The sequence below is a fragment of the Callospermophilus lateralis genome, chromosome 11 (genome assembly GCF_048772815.1).
Source record: "Callospermophilus lateralis isolate mCalLat2 chromosome 11, mCalLat2.hap1, whole genome shotgun sequence".
NCBI classification, from domain to species: domain Eukaryota; kingdom Metazoa; phylum Chordata; class Mammalia; order Rodentia; family Sciuridae; genus Callospermophilus; species Callospermophilus lateralis.
This window is the reverse complement of record NC_135315.1, coordinates 114,690,551-114,705,927: the sequence shown is the minus strand read 5'-3', so window position 1 is coordinate 114,705,927 and position 15,377 is coordinate 114,690,551. Positions and strand designations below refer to the sequence as shown.

At 34.4% G+C, this 15,377-nt stretch overlaps 2 pseudogenes; one reads left to right on the top strand and one right to left on the bottom strand.

The window, feature by feature from the left end:
* The window catches only part of LOC143637774 (F-BAR and double SH3 domains protein 2-like), a 138,030-nt pseudogene that overhangs the window by 33,237 nt on the left and 89,416 nt on the right, over positions 1–15,377 (bottom strand).
* Positions 5,152–5,526, top strand: LOC143642262 (transcription initiation factor TFIID subunit 13 pseudogene; annotated as a pseudogene).

Genomic DNA, 15,377 nt, shown 5'->3' with positions numbered 1-15,377 from the left:
CTGTAAATTTCATAAAAATTTACTTAACCAAAAATTCTGAGGTGGGTACATTAAACTCCATTTAACAGATGAGAAAAATGATTTAACTGCGATCATACTGATTTTGGTAAATTTTTTTACCAATGGTTCCTAATGAATCATGCCTTCTTGTCCAAGTTGTCCCCTCCCATACTGATTCTGGGCTTGTCCTTGTGATTTGGTTTGGCCAAATCCATTTGCTAGTAGCCAAAGCTCACTGATAAGGGCCATTCAACTTTGTTAGGGAGGCCAATTTTACCTATGTGAGGATGAAAGAAGACACAGGAAAGACCCAGCCCTCCAGGCAACTCTATGGCTGAATGTAGTGCTTAAGTAATATCAGGAAAAACCAGTAAAAGAAATGCAGTTAACATCCAGCATAGTAAAAAGCAATAAAACACTGCTGCATTTGCTATAAAGTTAGGGATAGTTTTTAAAGGCAACAACAAATATTGTTTGAATAATTTAATTTTGGTATGTTTGGGCATTTTCCAGGTATCATTCTGTTACTGATTTTTAATTTAGTTCTGATGGGTCACAGAACTTACATTGAATCTTTTTTTTTTTTTTTTGTAGTTGTAGAAGGACAGAATGCCCAGAGTCAGTGTGGGAGGGGACTGCTTAGATAAGGCAACATGTTTTATTAGGAACCATTGGTAAAACAGTTTACCAAAATCATACCAAAATCATACCAAAATCAGTATGATCTCACTTAAATCATCTTTCTCATCTGTGAGATGGAGTTAAATGTGTCCACCCCCAGAATTGTTCTATGAATTAAATAAAAAATATTTATGGTTATTTTTATGTGGTGCTAAGGATTGAACCCAGTGCCTCACACACAGCCCTGTATGTGAATCTTTATAAACTTAGTGAGACTGATTAACAATCCAGTATATAATGCAGCTGAATGGTACATGTGTATTTTAAAAGACATACATTCTACTCTTGTGCAGCAGAATAGTCTGTGAATGCCAATTAGGTAAAGTCGTATAGTAGCATATAGGATGAAGTCTTTCCATAGTCTTACTGATTTTCCATCTCCTTGTTCTATTATTTGCTGAAAAGTGGTTATTAACTTTCCTAACTACAATTGTAGATTTGTCTTTTTCTTCTTTTATTTCTGTCAGGGTGTGATTCATGCATTTTGTAGCTGTATTGTTAGTTACACAAATATCCAAGATTATTGTATCTTGATGAACTGACCCTTTCATCATTATGAATCATCTTTTTCTTGGCCTGAAATCCATTTTGTCTGACATTAATATACTCATTACTGGTTTCTAATGATCAGTGTTTGTTTGCCTGCAGTAAGCAATAGCTAAAATTTCTGCTTAGTTTTTTCTTTCTTTCCTTTTTTTTTTTTTTTTTTTTTTTTGCCTTCAGCCAGTTATTTCCTGGCAAGCTTCTTAGAGTATGTTTCACATAAGGACTCAGGTTTTGGCCAAGGATTGGATGGTAATTTACATGCAAATTTTTGGGCTGCCTGATGTCCATCCTCAAGTCATTAAGAACAAGGATCTCTGCTTGTGCTCTAGTGTGCTGCCCTTCACAGTTTAAGAGCTGCTTAATGCAAATGTCACCAGTACAGGCCCATTCTTTGAAATGGCGATTCCTCTTTGGTTTTAACATGCTTTGGGTCATTTTCCATCTCTGTCAAATGATTTTTGTTTTAATGTTTTTATCCCAGATTAATAACTGTTATACAAAACAGTGAGCCTTTTATAAGCTAATCCCTCTACTATAGTTTAAATCTAAAATGCTCCCTAAAGGCCCATGTGTTATAGGTTTAGTTCCCAGCCTGGTATGATTGGGAGGTCGTGGAAACTTGTAGGACCCAGTGGGAGGTCTTCCAGTCACAGGAGGTATGACTTTGAAGGGGATAATGGGACCATACCCCTTTTTCTTGCTGTCTTGTTTGTGGCTTGGTTATGAGGTAAGCAGCTTTGCTCCATCATGTGTTCCCCATCATGAAGTGTTTCCTCACCACAGGCCCAAAGGCAGTGGGATGGGACAAATGAACTAAAACCTCAAAACTAGGAGCAGAAATAAAGCTTTTCTCTTTAACTTTATCTGGGCCCCCACCCCACCCCACCAGTGCTGGGAATCAAACCCTGGGCCTCAAAAATGCTAAGTGAGTGATCTGTCATTGAATTACAATGCCAGCCCCCAACGTTTTCTCTTTATAAGGAGATTATCTCTGGTATTTGTTACAGTAACAGAAAACTGTCTAATATACTCCCATTACAAAAAGCAAAAACTGGGGGCTGTGGCTGTGGCTTAATGGTAGAGCACTCACCTAGCATGGGGGTGAGGCACTGGGTTAGATCCTCAGCACCACATATAAATAAGTAAAGCAAAGGTATTGTGTCCAACTACAACTAAAAAATAAATATTAAAAGATAAATAAATAAAGGTATTGTGTCCATTTACAACTAAAAAATACTTTTAAAAAGGCAGGAACTGCTATTGAGATATATTCTACATTCAAAAAGAGTTGCAAAGAAATCTAAAAATTTTGTAGTTCTGATACTGCTTAATATGTATAAAAGGATAAAGAAGTTCCATAAAAAGAAAGAAAGGGGCTGGGGCTGTAGCTCAGTGGAAGACACCTGCTTCACATGTGCGAAGCACCACACAAAAATAAATAAAGATATTTTTAAAAAAGGAGAGGAAAAAAAGTACTGAGATTTTCAATGTAAAAGTGGGAAAAAATCAAAGAAATTTAATAAAATCCCTCTAACTTTAAATTTAATTGGATATACCAAATTTAACTCATGATCATAAAAGAATAATAAATGCATAGCACTAAATCTAAGAAAGAGGCGCTGGGATTGTGGCTCAGTGGTAGAGCGCTTGCTTAGCATGGGCAGGACCCGGGTTCAATCCTCAGCACCACATAAAAATAAAGGCATTGTGTTGTGTACATCTACATCTAAAAAATAAATATTAAAAAAAAATCTAAGAAAGAACAAAAAATAAATGACGCTCACAGTAATAAGCCCAGACCTTCATAGCTCAGACATTAGTGCCTAAATTTCATTCTCTATTAAAAGAAATCTGAGGGCTGGGAATATGGCTAAATAGTGGAGTGCTTGCCTAGCACATTCGAGGTGCTGGGTTTGATCCTCAGCACCACACAGAAATGAATGAATGAGATGGAGGTGTTGTGTCCAATAACAACTAAAGAAAAGAAAATGAAAAATAAAAGAAAGAAAGAAAGAAAGGAAACAAACAAACAAACAAATAAATAAATCTGATCTCCTTGGAGCTAATTCTAAGTCTGGGCAGGGAAAATATAAGGTGAGCCTATGAAAGCTTGTTGTGCTTAAAAGAAAGTATTCAAACTATTGGGGGTAACATCAAAGGGATACAGAAGACACTCTGAATGGACTCCAACTTTAGATAATATGGGGCCAAATTTAGATAATATGGGATTTAGAAAATGACAACTGAATTAATCTAACAAAAAATGAACAAAAATTCATAAGCTGAAAATACATAGGGTAAGACTCCTCAATATTATTGAGGGGTCAATTTTCATCAAATTGATTTATACATTCAGTATAATTCCAATCAAAATCCCAGCCATCTTTTTTTTTTTTTTTTTGTAGAAACTGATAAGCTGATGAAAATGAGAATAGTCCAAACAATTTGAGGACTTACAGTAACTGATCCCAGGACTTATTATTCTAAAGTCATTAAGACTGGACACTGGCATAAGGATAGACATATAGATCAATGGAACTGAACACAATCAAAGGAAGATTCACACATACATAGTCAGTTGTATTCAGTAGAGTTGCAAAGGTAATGAGGAAAACTGCTGGGAAAACTGCATCTCTATGTTGAAAAGAAAAACCATGACTGTTAACTCAAACTGGACCTCAACAACTGAAATAATTCTTAGGATCATAGCCCAAACAGAACACTAAAATTACAACACTTTTTAGAAAACATAAGAGAATATATCACAACTTTAGTGTGGGCCAAAAATGTCTTACGATTTAACCATAAGATAATACTGATAAATCAGATCTCACCAAAATTAAAAATTTACAATATAGAAAATGAAAAGAAAGCCAAAATCTGACGAAAACATTCACAATACATATATTTGAAAAATGATTAATACATAGAATTAAGACTGACCCAAATTTTAAAAATGGGTAAAATACTAAAAAGGATATATGTTTGGCCAAAAAATTATAAGACTCAGCATTTTAGCAATCAAATGCAAATCAGAACCACAATGAAATATATTGTATATCCACTCAAATGGCCAAATATATAAAAACCAATGATACTAAATGCTGGTGAAGGAACTGGAACTCCCATATCCTTTTTTTTTTAACATTTATTCATTTATTTTTTAGGTGTAGATGGATGGACACAACACAATGCCTTTATTTTTATGTGGTGCTGAGGACTGAACCCAGGTCCCGCCCATGCTAGGCGAGCGCTCTACCTCTGAGCTACAATCCCAGCCCCTGGAACTCCCATATCTTGGGAGTATAATATGGTACAGTCACTTTGGAATACACGTTGGCAGTTTCTTATAAACACACATTTACAATATGATTTAGCAATTCCACTTTTAGAGAAATCAAAACATGTCCAATCTTGTATATTACTTGTATATTCTTATAAATAAAGAGTAAAAATCTGGAAATAACCCAAATATATATGAACAGGTAAATGGGCAAGCAAATATATGTATCGAAAGGGAGAGACTGGATACAAGAGTACATACTCTCTTTCATTTAAAGAAAATACAGAATAAGTAAAGTTAATCCGTAAGACAGAAAACACTTCCGTTGTTACCTGGTCACAAGAGAACTTTCTGAGATGACAGAAATATTTTATATTTTGATTGTGGTAGTGATTTAGGCTATGTATTTGTCAAAGTTCATTGAATTATACATTTAATATTGTTATATTTTACTGTATATATAGTATATTTTGATAAAGTTGATTTTAAAAAACCTATCAGGTCAGAACAATACTCAAGATAGAAAATACCTATTCACAACACCAGAAATAACGAATACTTCGACAAACACAATGGGGTAAAAAAGAACCTTTACAGGAGAAAGACCCAGTAGCACTACCTTAATTAAGTGACCACTCATGATGGCAGATGAGGAAGAAGACCCGACCTTTGAGGAGGAAAATGAAGAAATTGGAGGAGGTGCAGAAGGTGGACAGGGTAAAAGAAAGAGACTTTTTTCTAAAGAATTACGATGTATGATGTATGGGTTTGGGGATGACCAGAATCCTTACACTGAGTCAGTGGATATTCTTGAAGATCTTGTCATTGAGTTCATCACTGAAATGACTCACAAGGCAATGTCAATTGGAAGACAAGGTTGAGTACAAGTTGAAGATATGGTCTTCTTGATTCGAAAGGACCCAAGGAAGTTTGCTAGGGTTAAAGACTTGCTTACCATGAATGAAGAATTGAAACGAGCTAGAAAAGCATTTGATGAAGCAAACTACGGATATTGATAATTTTTGTACTTCATGAAATTTCATTATATTCTGTGGAAATCATATATAATAATTGTGTATTTTGTTCAGTAATGTCCTAATATCTAGGCATGTAAATGAAAGATGGAGGAAACAAAGTTTTCAGCCTTTATTTTAATGTCTTTGATTTTAGAGTGGTCCTTGAGCCTTTAATTACCTGCCTTTACATGACTATACTTGAATTACTTACTGAGTTTAATGACTACACGTAAGTTAAAGTACCTTACAAATTATGCAGTTCCTTCTGACTTTTGACTTTCTAAAGGATGAAGTAGTATTTATGTGTTAGGTATATTTGTGCCATTATAAGCTATACTATAGCTGTTTAATATGTGAAATCTAAGTGTCATTTTGACTATGACAGCTGAGACATATGCCTTACATATTCTGAAGTTTTTAGACAACAGTGGTCTGAGATGTTATTAAACATAGTGAACTGGTTTTCTTTTAAGGAGATGATATTTGAAACTACAAGTTTTTGTAAGAATGTTTATGTGTTTTAAATGATAATTTGTTTTAATATTTTCTAAAGAGTGATTTTTTATTTTTATTTTTTTAGAAACTTAAAAGTTTCATGTTGATGCTTCTATGTTGAAACACTTTTTTGATTTAAAACCTTTTGGACCTAGGTTACTTTTTAAGTTTTAGAACTCATTTTCCCAATCATCTACTTTCAGGAGCAGGAATGGCAATGTTTAATGACCTAATGGTAGGATAAGCATTTGGGGTAGTGTTTTTTTAACATATTTGTAAGTACTTGTGGAAATGTGTAGTTGACTAAAACTGTAACTACAAAAACCACTTTTGTAGTTCACAGTATACAAGTTTTGTGTGAATTTAGCTTACTGCATTAAATTATTGCCCTTAGCTTAAAAAAAATGACCACTCATATCATTAACTGCAGACAACTTTATTCTATATGATTCCTGATGTTATAGAAAACATGGCATCACCACTGAAGCATTCCAGCCTAAAATCTAACCTGCCTCTAACTAGGCTGGTAGACCTAACTTGCACCTTATAGAACAGAAATAATGTGTCAGTCTAATAAACGTATAAAGCCAATATTGCAAAACATAATATAGATGTTAAATATAGATGTCAGTAAGTCCATGTTTATTCTTCTCTTTTCTGTATGCTTGAAAATTTTTGCAACAAAAAATTTAAAAAATGATTAGTTGCCTGGTGTGGTGGCACATGCCTATAATTATCCCCAGCATCTTGGGAGGCTGATCTCTAAATAAAATACAAAATAGGGCTGGGGATGTGGCCTATTTTAGTAGGTATTAGTAGTCGAATGCCCCGAGTTCAATTCCCCATACAAAAAAAAAAAAAAAAAGTGATTAGTTAAGAGGTCTGCTAACATTAAGAGTACAGTAAAACTGCACAATAACAGGCTCTAACATAATGTAAGTTTGGACACAATATGATTGAAAATTGTTTTTATAGTAGGTTCAAACTTGTCATTTCATTATCCTTGTAATAATGAGGCCTTACCTTTTTACATAACTGGATTTTTTTTATAACATTACAACAAGGGTCTTAATTATTTTTGAGTCACTGAGGGACAAGAGTAGCACAGTAATTTTAAATTACTCATGTATGATAGCACTCTATGAGGTGACAATTTAAGATAAAACAGGGCTCAGCATAGTGACACACACCTGTAATCCCAGCAACCCAGGAGACTGAGGGAAGAGGATTGTGAGTTTGAGGCCAATTGCAGCAACTTAGCAAGACCCTATCTCAACATAAATATAAAAAGGCTGGGAGCATGGCTCAGTGGTAGTGTACCCCTGGGTTCAATCACTCAACCCCTAGTACCAGGTGTGGGGGAAACTTGTATCTATAAAAGTGTGCTTATATAAAGAATAATTTGATATTTTTCTTTTGTTAATTCACTGATACTATATAACCGAACTCTGAATTTTTTTTTTGTTTGTTTGTTTTTGGTACTGGGGATTGAACTCAAAGGCACTTAACCATTGAGCCACATCCCCAGCCCTATTTTGTATTTTTATCTAGAGACAGGATCTCACTGAGTTGCTTAGTGCCTAGCTTTTGCTGAGGTTGGCTTTGAACTCATGATCCTCCTGCCTTCATGTCCAAAGTTGTTGGGATTACAGGTGTGCATCACTGTGCCTGGCTGGACTTTGGTTTTCAAATACACATTTAATTCAGATCATAGAATCTAGTGAACATCTTGGACAAAGGATAATGTAGTCTATAGTTCCTCTTACAGATCTTACACCAAAGGAGGTTACTAAAAATGTCCTATCTTTGATTTCTCACATTATTTTTTCCTTGTTGTGTTAATCATTTCATTGTTCAAAAAAACAGAACTCGACCAACCCAGAAAAAAGTTATAATGTAAACTAAAAAACATTCTGAAACAACATAAGTCATGAATAGACTAGACTACTATTTAAAACTTTTGACTTCTTTACAAGCTACTTTAAAGAACACACACACCTTTTTTAAAAATATTTTTTTAGTTGCAGATGGACACAATACCTTTATTTTTATTTAAATTTATCCATCTATCTATTTATTTCTTCTTTATTTTTTAAAATATTTTTAGTTGTAGATGGACAGAATAGCTTTATTTATTTATTTGTGTGGTGGTGAGAATCAAACCCAGTGCCTCACATGTGCTAGGGAAGTGCTCTACCATTGAGCCACAACCCCAGCCCTCATCTTCTTTTTATTTATTTATTTATTTTTTGTGGGGGTACTAGGGATTGAACTCAGGAGCACTCAACCACTGAGCCACATCCCCAGTCCTATTTTGTATTTTATTTAGACACAGGGTCTCACTAAGTTTCTTAGCGCCTCACCATTGCTGAGGTTGGCTTTGAACTCGCGATCCTCCGTCTCAGCCTCCTGAGTGGCTGGGATTACAGGTATGTGCCACTGCGCCTGGCTCACCTTCTTTTTTATTGTAGTAAAGTGTATGTAACATAAATTTTCCATGCTAACTAACCATTTGAAGTGTATTGTTCAGTGGCATTAAGTACATTCATACTGATGTGCAGCCATTACCACTATCTTCCAGCTCTCTTTCATTTTGCAAAACGGAAACCCTATACATTAAACAATAATTTTTCGGGAGTCTGAGGTAGGAGGACTGTGAGTTCAAAGCCAGCCTCAGCAACTTAGAGAGGCCCTAAAGCAACTCAGTAAGATGCTGTCTCTAATATATATATATATATATATATATATATATATATATATATATATATATATATATATATATATATATATAATGAGAGCTGGGGATATGGCTCAGTGGCTGAGCACTCCTGGGTTCAATCCCCAGTACTAAAACAAAAAACAACAATTTGCCATTCTCCCTCTCCCAGCCCTTGGTAACCTCCATTCTACTTTTTGTCTATGAATCTGATTACTTTAGGTGCCTCATCCAGGTGAAATCACACAGTATTTGTCTTTCTGCAACCCTGATCTCTTCTGGTTCTTATTTGCATGGAATATCTTTTTCCACCCATTTATTTCAATCTGTCTGTGTCTTTGGATCTAAAGTTGAGTCTCCTATAGAAAGCAAATTTCTGCCAATTTCTAAGTTTTGACTGGACAATTTAATACATTTACACTTAAAGTAATTACTGATAAGGAAGGACTTCTGTCTTCCTGTTTGTTTTATATATGCTTTATAGCTTTTTAGTCCCTACTTCCTCCTGTATTATTGTATTTTGTGTTTAGTTGATTTTTCAGTGTCATGTTTTAGTTCCCTTCTCATTTCTTTTTGTATATTGTATAGCCATTTTCATTGTAGTAACATGGGAATTACATTTAACATCATTATGTTGTAACACTCTAAGCTATTACTTTTTAAATAGTTATGTAAAAAATAACATAAATGATGAATGTGTGTGTATATGACAAAAGGCATTTCAAAAAATTTGAATTCCTAAATACCATACTAAGAACATTATTATTAGCTGGGCATAGTGGCGCATGCCTATAATACCAGTGGCTTGGGAGGCCGAGGCGGGAAGATCGAAGCAAGTTTAAGGTCAGACTCACCAACTCAGTGAGGCCCTAACCATCTGTTTCAAAATAAAAAATTAAAAAGGGCTGGGGATGTGGCTTAGTGGTTAAGTGCCACTAGGTTCAATCCCTGGTATCAAAAAATAAAAATAAAATTTAAAAAATTAACATTTCATTTAAACAGTTGTCTTATTTCAAATTCCTGAATTAGAGGCTGAAGACATGATATAGCTCCTACAAATACTCCTGAGACAATCCAAAGATCATGACAGTAAAACAAGAGTTTGTCCATCACTATTGGTATTATTTTTTGTTGTTGTTGTATCTGGGACTAAACCCAGAGAACTTAACTGAGTCACATCCTAAGCCCTTTTTATTTTATTTTATTTTATTTTTTTTAATTTTGAGACAGGGTTTCGCTAAGTTGCTTAGGACTTCACTAAGTTGCTGAGGCTGGCTTTGAACTTGTGATCCTCTTGCTTCAGCTTCCTGAGTCACTGGGATTACTGGTGTGTGCCACCATGCCCAGTGAGTATAGTATTTTCATCAGTATCTGGAACATAGCTGATGCAGTGGTTGAATTAATCAGTTAGTAAATATGCCCCAAATTAACCAGACAAGAATTAAAGATCTCTAGTCTTTGGAAAAGCATTTTTTATATTTTGAATTTCTTCTAGTTGGAAGATTCTTTAACCTATTACAAAAGACCACAAATGACTTTTATTCTAATTAGCAATACTGAATGGAGACATAATATAGGAAAGACTGGATAAAGCAGATTCTTAATAAGGCTCTTGTTAGCAGGAATTAAAAACCAAACTTGAAAGCTATAATGCAATTTTAACCACCTTTCTCTCTCTTGTAACAGGTATTTATAATTAGGTAAAAAGCTATTGAGTAACTATGCAATTCAGAAAAACCAATGCAAAAGATATACAGGCAGAGAAAAGAAAAAGGGTATGTACAAAACAATTAATGTCAATCTCTCTTGTTTTCTAGTCTATCAAAAAATTTCATTATGACAATCTTGTAAGTACTGCCCAAATACACATCCCCTCCTATTTGCCAGTTAATTTTAGCTGGGAATTTTTTTAAAATTCTCTAATATGAGGAAACTGAGAGATCATTTTAAGAAAATAGAATTAATTACATTTTACAGACATTCAAAACTGAGATAATCTGACATTATAATTTTAGCATATTCCATATTTTGGAATGAAAATGATCTTTGAGAATGCAGACTTAAATGTATTAGGAGAGGTGAAATATTCTGTTGTGGGAATCTCACTTTATATTTTTAGTTTTAAGCTAACAGTGTAGTTTAGCATACTCATACTCAGGGAAATAAAAGGTCAACTGGCCTTTATTTAGGCCTTTATTTAGACTGACAGCTGTTAGTACTACTACTATAAAAGATGTGGTAGTAGAGGCACTAGTGGAGTTAAGGTACTAGATAGTGATACCATGGATGGAGTCTGTAAATGGAAAATATAAGTACAATCCCTTCAGAAAATTTCTGAGACTTGTTCTAAGGTAATCACTTCTGTTCCACTAAGGCTGTAATACTGGCTTCATCCAGAGTGAAGAGAAACAAAACAATAGAATAATAATCTCTTTTACCACAAGCCAGTGTTTTCCAAACTGGCAAGGGCCCGCCAGCAGTACTTGGCCAGCACCAGAGGGTAGTGGTTTAGCTGTGACTCTGAATTCAGAGAGGAAAATGTCTGCTCACTGCACACCCTGCCCTTCTCACTATGGAGGCTGTGGGTCAGACTATGCCAGGAAAGAAGCAGAGGAGAGGTTACCGGAGCTTCTTTAGACCATGAAGATGCCAAACCCATTCTGGTTCAAATCACTTCCATGGGGCTCTGTCAAAAACACGCTCATATACCCTGTGTTTGCCTCTGTCACCTCACCCTTACCCCACAACCACGGAAGCACTTTTTCAAAACCTCTAGAGCAATAAAGGGGTGTTTGAAAATCACTAGTTTAGATTACCTTCAACCAATGCCAGAATTCCTTGTACAGAGTCCCTGACAGATGCTTGCCCAGAATCCTGAGCCCTTACAGTGTTGCACTATGTACTTATTCTGCCACTCAGAAGATCTGACTCTTAGAAAATATTTCTCAACATCAAACTAAAACCTGCCTCCTTCCTACCTTCATATTTTGGTTCAAGTTCTGTTTCTTGAGGTTGCAAGCCACAGATCTATGTTATTCCCTTTTCCCTGACTAATTAAATACTATTCACTGGCCAACACCATCCTAAGTCCTACCTCTGCTCTGAAAACCCCTCCCCCAATGCTCCCCGTGTCCTCCACTTCCTGAAGCATACTTGCATGGCCACTCTTTGGCACTTGTGCTTCACAGTCTTGGTTATCTTTGGCATTTTTTAGGCTTTTCTAATAAGAACATATCTCTTGAGAGTTGTAAAGTCTTGGTCTTTTTTTTTTAAATGTCTACCTCCATATCCCTTCATCATGCTGTAGCAGAGTAGATGAATACACATGTGTGTCCTCTGTGAACTGGACCTAGTTTACTTACTTTCTATCACATTTCCTTACAAAAATCTGTTATTCTAATCACTTTCAACTGCCAAACTCTACCCTGTGCCTGCCCCCTTTTGCTAATACTTTCTTGTTCTCTCATTTTGACCTCTCCCCCTCTAGGGCAAGAAGTATTAGCCTGGGGTTGATGAACTCTGATGCTGTACACAACATGTACATTTCTTTTTTTGTGGGAGAGGTTTCATAGTTTTTATACAACTTTCAAAAGATCTCATGAGTCAAAAAAAAAAAATTACTTTTATAATGCCCTATCGCTTCTCAACCAAATCTCTATTGCTGAAGACCCAGTTCATGCCCCTGGATTCAGAAACCACCCATATAAGGGAGATTTTTTAGGTTCTAAATATAAACATATATAATCTTATATAAATATATTACTATGTATGATTATATAATATATAAACTATATATAAATGTTATTATATATTCTATAATATATAAGTTATCATTTTATATATAAACATAAATATCTCTACCATTAACTTGATTATCATTTTACTTTGTTAAACTTTAATATCTTTATTGTGACTTAATTCTTTTGTTATGTAATTTTCATGATTATGAACTCTTCACAGCAGGTTCAAAGTCTGCTATATGTATACTTTCTACAAAGCAGGCACTCAATAATACTACTGTGGACATAAATTAAATGGTGATTCCCCTTCAACTTAATAAGTGTAGGAACTCAGCTTCAAAGGTGTACATCACAGCTGTGACATTGACTGGAGTTTTGCAAAATGCCATAGTTAGCTGCCCCCTTACCTCTGCTTTACGAATATTCTCTCTAGCTTCATCTATTTTCTGTTCCAGTTCTGCTCGGCTTTGTTCTGATACAGCAACTCCATGGCATTCAAGTTCGTTTAGAACCTAAAGAGAAAACAGGTACAGAAAATAATCCTCCTTCTCATCTTTGTTCCTTGAATGATTATTTGAAAGATTTTAGTAACTAAAACCATGATTCCTTTTTTAACAAATTATTATCCTTTCCTTAACTTGTAATTTTGTTTCATTTATTTATTTAATTCTAAAAATTTGGATTATAGACTCTGTAAGTTGCAAAACTAGTACACACTCCCTTCACCCAACTTCCCCCAGTGGTAAAAATTTATATAACTTTACATTAGTAGTTTCCCTTTATCCTCAGGAGATTCTTTCCTAGACCCTCAATGGATGCTAAAAATGCTGGTAATACTGAATTCTAAAATTACTATGTATTTTTCTATAAGCCCTGCAACGATGCTTCTCAGTGGAAGAATTAATCTGTTTTATGTCATGGTGCCTTCTTTGCATTACTAGTCTTGTATTCTGTCGTTATTAAGTAAAATAAAAGGTTAAGCAAAACACTCTGATATTATAACAGCGGATTTGATAATCTAACTGGCTACTCAGTAAGTAACAGGTGGATAGGGTACGTAGCGTAAAAATTATGGTTAAAGTGTTTTGGATCTTGGGTGGGAAAGAATGAGACTTCCATGTTATTCAGAATGGTGTGCAATTTAAAACATCTAAAATGTTTATTTCTGAACTTTTACATTTAACATTTCTGGGCTGTGGTTGACTTCAGGTAACTGAAACCATGGATAGTGAACTGCAGATAAGTAGGGGCTACTGCAATAGAGTACAAAAATTGACATTGGCTCAATCTACAGATCCTACTTGGATTGTACAAGTTTTGACATGCATACCTTTAGTTTTTAAAATTTACATGAATATAAAATACTGTTACAAAACAATTAATGCAAAATGGCAAAAGTTTTTTATTACATTGTATAATCCATTATGGGGTAAAACTGTCATACCATCAATTAATTTTTATTTTTTCTAAACCACTTTTGAGCATTTCTCTATATATAAAAACAAACAGAAAATTTTGTTTAAAAAAATAAAATTAGATATACTATCTTTTCAATGTTTCTAAGAAAGCTTTTCATGTCTGTATAAATAGACTGACCTCATTCTCTTTAATTAATCTATAGATCCAAGAATTTAACTGTACCATGTTTCACTTATTCTTACTCTATTTTCCTTTTGAATTTTCAAGTTTCTCAACATTATACGTGACTCTGTACAAAGAACCCTTTGTACAATGACGTTTTGTACAAAAGTCAATGACTTTTTGAACACATGTAAGAATATTTAAGATAAAAAATATAAAAGCAGAAATTGCACATTTTAATTTTAATAGACATTACCAGATTATCTACACAAAGTTGTACCTACTCTTCCTTGTATCTTACCCACACTGAATTTTGCCAATCTTTAAAATTATGCCAATGTATTTTTTAAAAAATGATCTCACTGTTGAGTTGGTTTTTCAAAAAAAAAATCAATAAAATCGAGAAAACTTTAGCCATGCTAACCAAGAGAAAAAGGGAAAAAACTCAAAGGATATATCACCACAGACACCACTGAAATACAGAGGATGATCAGAAACTATTTTAAAAACTTATACTCCAATTAAACAGAAAATCTTGAAGACATCAACAAATTTCTAGAGAAATATGACCTACCCAAATTGAATCAGGAAGATATACAAAATTTAAACAGGTAAATTTCAAGTGATGAAACTGAAGATGCCATGAAAAGCCTATCAACAAAGAAAAGCCCAGGACTTGAAGGATTCTCAGCTGAGTTCTACCAGACCTTCCTTCAAAGAAGAACACCAATCCACTTCAAAGTATTCTATGAAACAGAAAAGGAGGGAACCCTTCTAAACTCAACCTATGACCAGACAAAGATACACCAAGGAAAGAAAACTTCAGGCCAATATCCCTGATGAACATAAATGCAAAAATTCTTAGTAAAATGCTGGAAAATCACATAGAAACATATTAAAAAGACAGTGCACCATGATCAAGTGGGTTTCATCCCAGGAACACTGGCTCAACATCCAGAAATCCATAAATGTAATTCACCATATTTTCAGGTCTCTAATTAATGGAGAATCATTTTATATGTTGCTAGCAATTTGTACTTCTATTTCAATTCACTTTTTTAATCTTTTAATTATTATTAAAATATATTTCTTTCAAGATATTTACTCCTTTTTTTCCTATTATTTGTTATAAACATTTCCTTCTACTCTATCCCCTTTCCTTTTTTAATGCTCTTTTGTTTTGGGGAATTTTTTAATTTTTATGTGGTCACATTTTATCAGTCTTTTCCTTTATAGCTCCTGAGTTTTGTTTTGTTTAAAAAGGTATATGGCTGGGCGCAGTGACAAATGCCTGTAGTCCCAGCAGCTCTGGAGGCTGA